This window comes from Cupressus sempervirens, chromosome 5, assembly GCF_028749045.1.
Source record: "Cupressus sempervirens isolate cs-2001-9-10 chromosome 5, ASM2874904v1, whole genome shotgun sequence".
Lineage (NCBI taxonomy): Eukaryota > Viridiplantae > Streptophyta > Pinopsida > Cupressales > Cupressaceae > Cupressus > Cupressus sempervirens.
The window spans coordinates 926,514,046-926,524,196 of NC_143122.1; positions in this window are offsets into that span (position 1 = coordinate 926,514,046).

The window sequence follows — 10,151 nt, forward strand, 5'->3', positions numbered from 1 at the left end:
AATTAATAACATGATAATATTGCATGATATTTTATATGCACAAAAAGATTGGATATTTAAATACTTATTATTTTAAATAAGTATATTAGCATAACAATTTATATTGACATGTATATTCTGACTTTATTTCTAAACACATCCTTATGACCCAAGCTAAATAAGAGAAATTGGTGGAATTAAATCATGTGGCTAAAAACTGTATTTTCTAATAGTCTATTTATAGTCTTGTGATGTTTATTTTCGTGATGGTTTTTCTTTGTGAGTTGTTTAGTTGGTCAAGTTAGGATGTGCACTAGAGGTATTTTTAATTTTTTTTTAATGATTATTTGACTAGATGTCATGATGATATTTATGATTTGAATTGAGATTTATGTTTATTAGCTTTATGATATTGAGCATTTATAAGAACTTGGGTTTTGAGAACCAATATTATTTTTTGGTTTCCTATTAAGGAACCAAATTCTATCAATATTACTTTTTTGTGGTATGGGACACTATTGTGGTTTGTGATTTTTGGGAAGGTAGTCTAGGTGCATGTCAATGGGAGTGGCTTGCAATGGGGGTCAAGGCCCAAAATGGTTGTCAGAGTAACTCATTATAAATTGTGTAACAAGTGATAATATAGTAAATAAAATATCTTGCCTAGCCCTTTTCCTTGAGATACACTAAAAAGATAAGTTAGAAATATTTGCCTTGCCCATGCCTTGAGTGCTTGTACAAGTTGAGGATGAGAATGAGATGATACCTAGTGAGAGGTATGACTAGTTTCCTCATCATCACGAGAGGGTATTTTGGTTCTGCATAGAGTCACTAGGGGGTTGGTGTCTTGAGAGACTACCAAGGTAACCTTAGAGTTGGCTCATGTGATGACACTCCATAGTATGTAGCCTGAGTCTCCTTTGTATTTTTTTAAAAATATTTTCCTCTAGTGGTGTACTTTTTGGATATTAGTTCTCATGATGTATTTATTGTGAGTTGTTACTCATTGAGTGGATGTCGTTTATTGTTGACAGTTGAATTTTATTAATAAATGATCAATTATTCATTGGTGGTGTTTTTATTGTTGGAGTTAGTGATTGGTAGTTATCTATTGGTCATTGTGCTGTGAAACTTGACATTGATTTTGAGGTGGTTGTATATTATTGGTCTTGGTATTTGTATTTTGAGTTGGTATGAGATGTTATTATTAGAATGAGTGTCCTTTCAATTTGGATTATCTCTTATTCTTGAGTATTTTGTGCTACCCTTGAGATAGTTTTGGCTATCAAGATTCCTTGCCTAGGATTATTTCATTATTTGTTTATTTGTGTGTGGATTGTACATTATCTCCCTTACATAGTGGGAGTGGGAGCCTAATTAGGTGACCACACAGTTGGGAGGTAGTGTATTCTTACCATTTGGGTCCCCCTCAAATTGATAGACATTGGATGCTCCTTGATACAATGGTACTATTATCATTATTCCTCTTATCTTGAAGACTTCTATTCATTTGATGTATCTATGTATCATGTGTTTTGAGATCCTATGAGATATTGTATTCTATATTAATGTACTTGTATCTATTTTCACATACTTTGTGACATGTGCAGTGAATGTTATTTATTAGATGTGCTTTCATATTATTAGTTGTACTTATGCATTTTCTTATATGACTATGTATGTGTTTATTCATTTTATGATTATGGACAATCTAATTAAGACTTAAACTTATTAATAAAACTTTCTTAAATGTGACTCAACATTGAGGAACCCTTGAGGAATTAAAACTATATTTGTAATTACTTATGTATATTTGATGCATATGTATATATTGCTTCCACAGTATTGTTACTTTTATGTTGTTTAAACTTTAAAAAAAAAAAATAGTTCAATAAAATTTGTAACATATTAGGTTTATTTCTTTTGGGTTCCTGAGTGGGGAGTTATAGTTTCAGTTAGTTTTTCAAGCTAGTCTAGAGGCCTCCCTATCAAAAAATCATAGCTCGCATAAAGTGTTAAAGTGAGTTTTAAATCTTCAAGCAATGGTCAAACTTGATTTTAATCAGTGCCAAGTTATTAATGGATCAATTTTTAAAGGGTCAGGTGTTTCAGTTCAAATTTTTTTAGCTAGACCCACTTTGGGGCCTAACGAGTTTCAATATATTGATAAGGCATCAGTTTTAAAGAGAAATGTTTTAGATTAAGGTAAAAATAGGTTTTGAAGGGGTCCCGAAACCCTTTACATCATAAACAGAGATTTTCCATGAAGCTCAACCAGGTTTTAAATAGACCTAAAACCAGTAGAACACTAGAACCGGGTATAAGACCTGAAACCAACAAAAAACATTTAGAAAAAAAAACCACAGAGAACCCTAGAACCTGCAAAGATAGACTGGATAAACCAGAGAAACCTCCCAAAAAAGCAAGGACTAAGATTTCAATTTCTTTCCCTTTTCATGAGAACGCAATATCATATCAAATTGAGGGAGAGAATTTTTAGATCTTTTTGTTTTTACAGGTATCCATCCCTCCTCAACCAACGTAGCCTTTGATTGCCACTTTTGAGCATCCAAAATAGTTGGAAAATCATCCAAACTATGGCTAGGACCATCAGCCATCACAACATCCAACAATCTGGAGCAGCAACCATGGGATTGAATACTAATTCCAGCAACAGCATCAAAAGGACATAAATCCTTTTGACCAGGAAAATTTGCCTTCAAATCATCCACCAATTTGGAACCAGTATGAAGAGAACCAGAATTAGATACTTTTTCTTTTTTTCTAGAATCAACAATCACATTATCTCGACTAGATACAAAAATCTAGGAACCAAAATTAGCACCATGATCAGAGATAACAAAAATAGAGTTATCCACTAGAACAACCATCTTGGGCATCCACCAAGGAGGCAGAAGCATTCACCAACATAGAACTAGAATCCCCCTCTGTAGGAGAAGATTTGGAAACTGTATAATATTGTTTCAGAACACCCTTCCACCAACAGGAGGGATGTATGTTTGAAGATGTTCTAAACTCACACTTAGCAGCCAAGTGACCTATATTGAAACAATTTCTACACCTAAAAGGGAGGCCCTCATAATCAATCATTTGAGTCCAAGATCCCTTTGAATGATGTAAAAGAATCTCAATTGGGAGACCCTTAGAAACATCAATATCAACTAGAATCCTAGCATAAGTAGAATGGAAAAGCTCAAAGGATTAGGGATCAACCATTCAAAAATCCCCCAAAGCTTTGCCAACTCCCTTAAAAATAGATTTCACCCAAAAATGAAGAGGAAGATTAGGTAACCTTACCCAAGTTAGGATTTGGAAAGTCTCCATTTTAAAGAGCAATGTTATAATAGTTTCAATCATTATAATCTCACGGTGTGTACACTTGCATATGTGATCAATTGGGTATATATAAGGATATGCATATAATGAATAAAGACATATTGATGGGCAAGTATAAAGCATGATAAGTATGATTGCAAATTTGAATTGAACCAAACTATTACTAAGAGTCTTATTTTTTTGAGATATACAACTATTGGAGCATGTCATAATCGACAGGGGCTTTTAGTCTTTTAAGTTATGCTTCCATTCAAGAGTATTGGATTTGTAAAATAAGTCAAGAATAAAATACATGCTTTGGTTCCTCAAAGTTGGAAGCAAGAACTTCATGAAAGTATTGATGTAGAACTCAAAATCCCAAGTTATGGAATCTGGAGTCCAAGATGCTGAATATCTTACAAAGCTATTGGATTATGCATTGTCTCTCATACTAAATTTAAATGGCACACCTTGTGGGTTGAATCAATATGATATTACCATCATTGCTACCATATTATACATTTTAAAAGAAAGATAAAATACAACAAAGAGATAAGTAGAATATTTACAGAGTCGATGTGCATTGACTTGCAAAGAGCTTGCCCACACACCTTAGTGTCTCATCCTTTTATAGCTATGCCCAAGTCAAAAGGACCACCAAATTTAAAAAGATAGGATAGTGGTTTGAGGCTAGAGTTTGAAATGGTGATGAAAATGTGCCAATCAAAAGTGGAGGTAGGAAGACACAAAGATATAGAATGGAGGGCTGAGTAATGATAGGGTTGAAGAGTGTAGTGATCAGCGGAGTAAAAGTCTACTTGCAAAATGCATCTCTACTAATTAACTCACCCACTCAACTGGAGACTCCTCCCAATTGTACAATTTTTTCTAGCTAAGGAGGATCATTCAATGCATGCTACTGATGGCAATCATATCTATTGAGAGCAATGTGATGCCTAGAGTATGAAATGTGTATCATTGCTAGTTGTCTACTACAGGTACTGGTTAGTAAAGAAATGTTCTTCCCCTCCCAACTAACTAGAGAAAAATTTCTTTTCACCAAATCATTAATAATTAGGCACCGACTAATATGTTATATTTGTCCTCTCTTTGTAGCATGGATTTTGAACTACATTTTCTATGTTGACTATGATGGATTAAAGATAATTTGTGCATCAAACCACATGACTAGAGCTCTTCACTAACTTAGATAAAATGAAGGTGTCATTGATGGATTTGCTTCATATAAAAAATAGTAGCTAGAATAATTAGTAAATGTATAACCAAGATTTGGAGGTAGAAACATCATGAACTCTTCATACTCATTAGCTCTTTCTATATTGGTTTGGCCCAAATAAAGACATAAATCATAGATATTAGAGTGAAGCTCAATTAGATTGTTGAAACCATCGATGTATCCTGGTATTCTTGCAAGGTTTTGTAGCATCCCATTCATGATTTGATTATCAAAATTCATAATAAGAACACCATCATGGGTTGAAATCTGAACAAATCAATCTATTGGGTTGTGCTATGTTTGATGGAAAGGCATATTTTTTATATCCCACATTGAGTTGGTAGAGGAAGTTTTAAATGTTTAAATACCAAATTAATTTTTTAGAAAGTGTCTTTAAGACATGACTCTTTTGGTAAGCCAAAGCTCGCATGATGGGTCCTAGCTCATTGGAGGAAAACTTAAAGTAATTTTGAACAAAGTACAAATGATGATGATAATGACAAGTAGTAGTAATGAACTAGAAGTAGAAACATGGTGGCTCAATAGTTAATCATAATGTGACATGTTGTGGACACCTTTAGAGCTTGGCACAAAAATTTGGGGCAATGATGTGGCCAATTTGAACACATGTTGAATTATCACTATGTCACTAATGACATGGTAGTTGTTGATAGGGATAATGACATAGTGATAGGCTGCCATGTGGTAGGGGCTAGAGACTTGGATTTGGTGATGTGGCATTGATGATGAGCCAGGTGACATGGATTAAGGTGCCATGTGTCATGATGTCTCTATGTCACAATGATGTGGAAAAGTGTTGATTAGGACAACAACATGGCAACCCAATTAGAGTCTACCACATAGCAATAGGTCTAGTTAGATGTGTTAGTCCATGGAGTAATGGAGTGGTGCCACATGGTTCTTAGGAGGAAAAGGTGTTGACAAGATAGATGATTCAACAGGGGTAGACCAATCATATTGTGCCATGTGTTAGGTTAGTCAAACCAAGTTTGACCTAGATTGAAAATTGAAGGGAACAATTCAAAGTGTAGAAAATACAATTTTTTATTATTAAATCCTAAATAGTATGCAAAAATATTTTTGTTATAAATCAAAGGGGATTATATACTAAAGTTTTGACCTTAGGAGATTTGAATATTTGCAAATAATACAATTCTGAAAGTCAATTTAGGAACCAAATTTTCAAATGGAAGTTCTAGGCATCCTTGATAAGAAAACATAGGACTATCATATATTGACATAAATATCTTAGAGTGAACTTTCCATATTTATAGTTTGTTTTTGCACAGGAAGTAATATATTTAAGATATTCAGGGTTCTTTCCTAGGTGCCTATTTTTCAACCACATTTTCTTAGGGAAGTTCAACCTTGGTTTTTGGAAAAATGATGAATTAGGTATGTGCCAAAATTAGTAAGGATGCAGTTGATGATGTTTTTTCATCTCTAAATTTGTTTAGCAAAGGATTTATTAGTATTTTGGATGCATACTTAATAATTTTATTAGAATGAAGGTTTCTCATCACTTAGAAAAGATAATTTGAGTTAGTTAAAGCTTAATGATGAGATTTGTTTTAGATTTTGGTGGTAGAGAGAAGAGAGATGTTTTATAGTAGTAGGGGATAGAGATTCAAGTGGACATGTGTCACTTCTAGATCAAATCTAAGATTTCTTTCCTCTCCTATATCTTTCTCTTTCCTTTCTTTCTCTAGGGTTGGTTCTAGTTCTTGGACATTTTTCACCCATGTGATACCACAAGGATGCTTCTAGTTAGGTTGAAATTTTTGTCATGACTATTCTTCCAAAAATTATTCAACATTTCTATCATGTAATGAACAACAAGTAATGAGAATATAAATAGTTCTAGTCTATTTAGTATTTTTATGATTCAATTTCATGCATCCTTTATGTATTTGTTTCAAGGAAATGAATAAAAATGCAACAACAAATTTTATCTTAAGTCTCAATCTTGTCTCCCATTTGTGATGTGTGTAATCTTTTGTGTTTTATAAAAAAAGAACATGAAACTTAGTTGCAATCTATTCTAGGTTGTATATGTTGATATATTTTGCTTGTGATTTAAGGGGTCATGTAAATTCTTAGTTTATCATTATAGGGTTATAGATTTCATGAAGGGATAAGTAGAGTATGAGATTCAAAAGTCATGAAAATGTTTGATTCAAAAGGTGAATGGATAGATCTAGAAGTCCTAATACATGAAATGTGTCAATGAGTTTCAAGGATGTATGTCAATGATTTGTGGAATTTCCCAATAGATAAGGGAATGATCATTTAAAATATTGATGTGTTGTTCATGTCATGGTTATGCTAAAATCAAATTTATAATCAAAATCCTTTTCCCTTTCTATTTAAGAGCTGAAAAGATTTACCATCACTTATCTTATCTAGTTCATATGTCATGATTCTAGCTATTTCATGGTTATGTTGTTTGCATAGGCATATGATGCAGAGTATGCAACAAAAGCACCAACTCTTCTTCCAACTCCGATCAGCACCTTAACTTGCTTCCAACCTCCAAACAGAAACTAGGCCTTCTTCCAAGGTTAATGACTGACCCAATGGCTTCTAACATTGGTAGACTCTACCTCAAAGTGGACTCCACTTCACAAGCCCAACCCTCAAACCTAGGGTTCACAAACAACTTGGGACAATCACACCTATTACGGATTCCCTAACACCAAATAGGCTTAAAATAGAAAATATTTCTTAGATTGGGTTAGAACTCCATTCCTATGATAGAAATGGTGCTTAATATCTCAAAACAACAAGAAAAACCCCCACTTTGAAGTTTCTCAACACCCAACACTGAAAATTACAAATTGTTACCAGCACTTTTATTAAAACAATTCCTAGTTTCAATGGTCAAACTCACAAAAAATACAAAGAACCATAAAATATTTTCACATCACCAAACACCCTTCAACTACTCCTATGAGATTCCAAAAGATCAATTTCCAACTCTACTCCAGCATCAAGTTATGCCCGCTTTGTGTCACAGTCCTAAATGGCCAGTTTAGGCTGGGTTACAAGGAAAGCATAAATAAATGGGTTCAAAGACTTGGTTCAACCCCTTGGATCTCTTATACACCTTTTATTTTTCCTTCTACACCCTTCACTTGGGTCAAATCAATCAACTTGGGAGCGTGATCCTTCGTTTTCCTTCAAAACTAGACTAGACATAAGACTATGTTCAGCCTAGGGCTTGCTGGTAAAAATAGGTGCCCAACTCCTACAGCCCTGAAACTCTTCCATATTTAAGTCACCTCTCCTAAATTTCATTCCACAAAGCGGCATTGAAATCCCACGGTGGGTTTGCAAGTTAGGAGGCCATCTTGTTGAAACCCTCAATGTGCAGCAATTTCAGACCTACCTCTACTAAAATAGGTATAACTTTTAACCAAGAATAGATAAAAACTTCAAACCAATTGCATTCGAATTCTGACTCAGTCCTCTTTCCAAAAATATAATATTTGTACCACTAACAATCCGTACAGGCCATACGGAATTGAAAAAATAGAGAAAATTGCAGAATTTCTGAGTTTTATTCACCAAATGCTGTCCACCCGTCTGTACCATGGCCTTCCCCACGTGTGGAGACCTTAAATAAGTGTCTTCCAATAGTTATAACTTCCCTTTGGATGGTTGGAAGACCATACAACTTCCTTTTTTAAGTTTGACAACAAATTTGCAAAAATTGCTCTTTAGCAACTTTTTGCATTTTACAACTTTTTGCACCTTTGCATTTTTTTTACACACCTTCAATTCAAACGTGTCCTAATGACTCAAATCCACCTAAAAAATCCTAAAAATAGTAAAATACTCAAGAATTCATAAATAATGACTCCTTGGTTACAAATGGTCACTTGGCTTATAACCACACCAATGTGCCATTGTACCTTACAATTGAGTCTTCATTACAAATATGGACCAAACTTCATTCCTAACAACTCTAATGTACTAAACACCTTGAATTCATGCCTAAGAGCCTTAGGTGCCCTGCACCATACTCCCTAGGCCAAAAGAAACTCAAGTCTCTTGAGTTGCTAATGTGGACACGTTGTATCCCATCTTCTTTATAGTTGATTCAGGCAGCCAACTTGCATCTTCAACTGGTCTACCTGTCCATTTGATGAGGTAGTCCATGTACACCTTCCTCCTAGTCCTTTTTCCTTCTCTTTTATCCAAAACACTTTCTATAGTGACTACCCCTACCTTGGGAAGAGAGTTCATGATCTCTTTATCTACTGTGGTTGATTTAATGCCACTGGTTTCAGTCTGAGAGCCTCTATAAGGATATAAATCAGAGACATTAAATGTATTGGAGAGCCCTATGTCTGGTGGCAACTCCACCTTATAGGCATTGTGTCCACATTTTTGCAAGATCCTAAAAGGACCTATTTTCCTCATCATCAACTTAGTAAACTTACCTTTAGGAAGCCTCTCCTTTTTAAGGTTCACCATAAGCAGATCTCCTATTTCAAATTGAAGATCTCTCCTCTTAGTATCTGCTGCTTCCTTATACTTCATTGTCATTTTTCCTAGCCTATCTTTGACCTCTTGATGAATTTCCTTCATCACCTCAGCAAAATCACATGCTTGACCACTGGTTCTTTCCATAGATTTGACATCTCTGACCTCCATTACCCCTCTAGGATGAGTGCCATAAACAATTTGAAATGGGCTCAATCCGGTTGTCCTATTCATTGAATCATTATAAGCAAACTCTGCTTGTGCTATGACTGAGTCCCAAGATGATCCATTTTCCTTAGTAAGGCATCTTAATAGGTTGCCTAATGATCTATTAACCACCTCCGTTTGGCCATCCGATTGTGGATGGTATGCTGATGAAAATGAGAGTTCTGTACCAAGTTTTCTCCACACAGTCCTCCAAAAGTGCCCAAGAAACTTAGAATCTCTATCCGAGACTATGGATAATGGTAATCCATGTAGTCTTACTACTTCCTTGAAAAAGATACCTGCAATATAAGAGGCATCATGACTGGTTTTACATGGCAAAAAATGTGCCATCTTGGAAAACCGGTCTACTACAACACAAATACTATCATAGCCTTGCTTGGTCCTTGGCAATCCAAGTACAAAGTCTAAACTTATAGCATCCCAAGGCCTATTTGGTATTGGTAATGGGGTGTACAGTCCTGCATTAGAAGTCTTCCCCTTTGCCTTTTGACAAATCACACAAGTCTCTACAAACTTTCTTACATCAGTAGGCATCCTAGGCCAGTAATAAAATCTTCTTACTAGTTCAAGGGTCTTGTCCAATCCAAAATGACCAGCTAGACCCCCACAGTGCTTCTCCTTTATAATGTTATCCCTCAAGGATCCTCTAGGGATGCATAGCTGACTCCCTTTGAAGAGCAATCCTTCTTGCAGCATGAAATCTGCATAAATGCTATGGTACTGCCCTATCATATCCCTGTAGACTTGATGAACTTCTTTGAAGTCTTCATCACTTTCATACATGTCTTTTATGGAGTGGAATCCCACATTCTCCAACCTCATTTCTTGAATGGTCAAATTCCTTCTACTAAGGGCATCAACA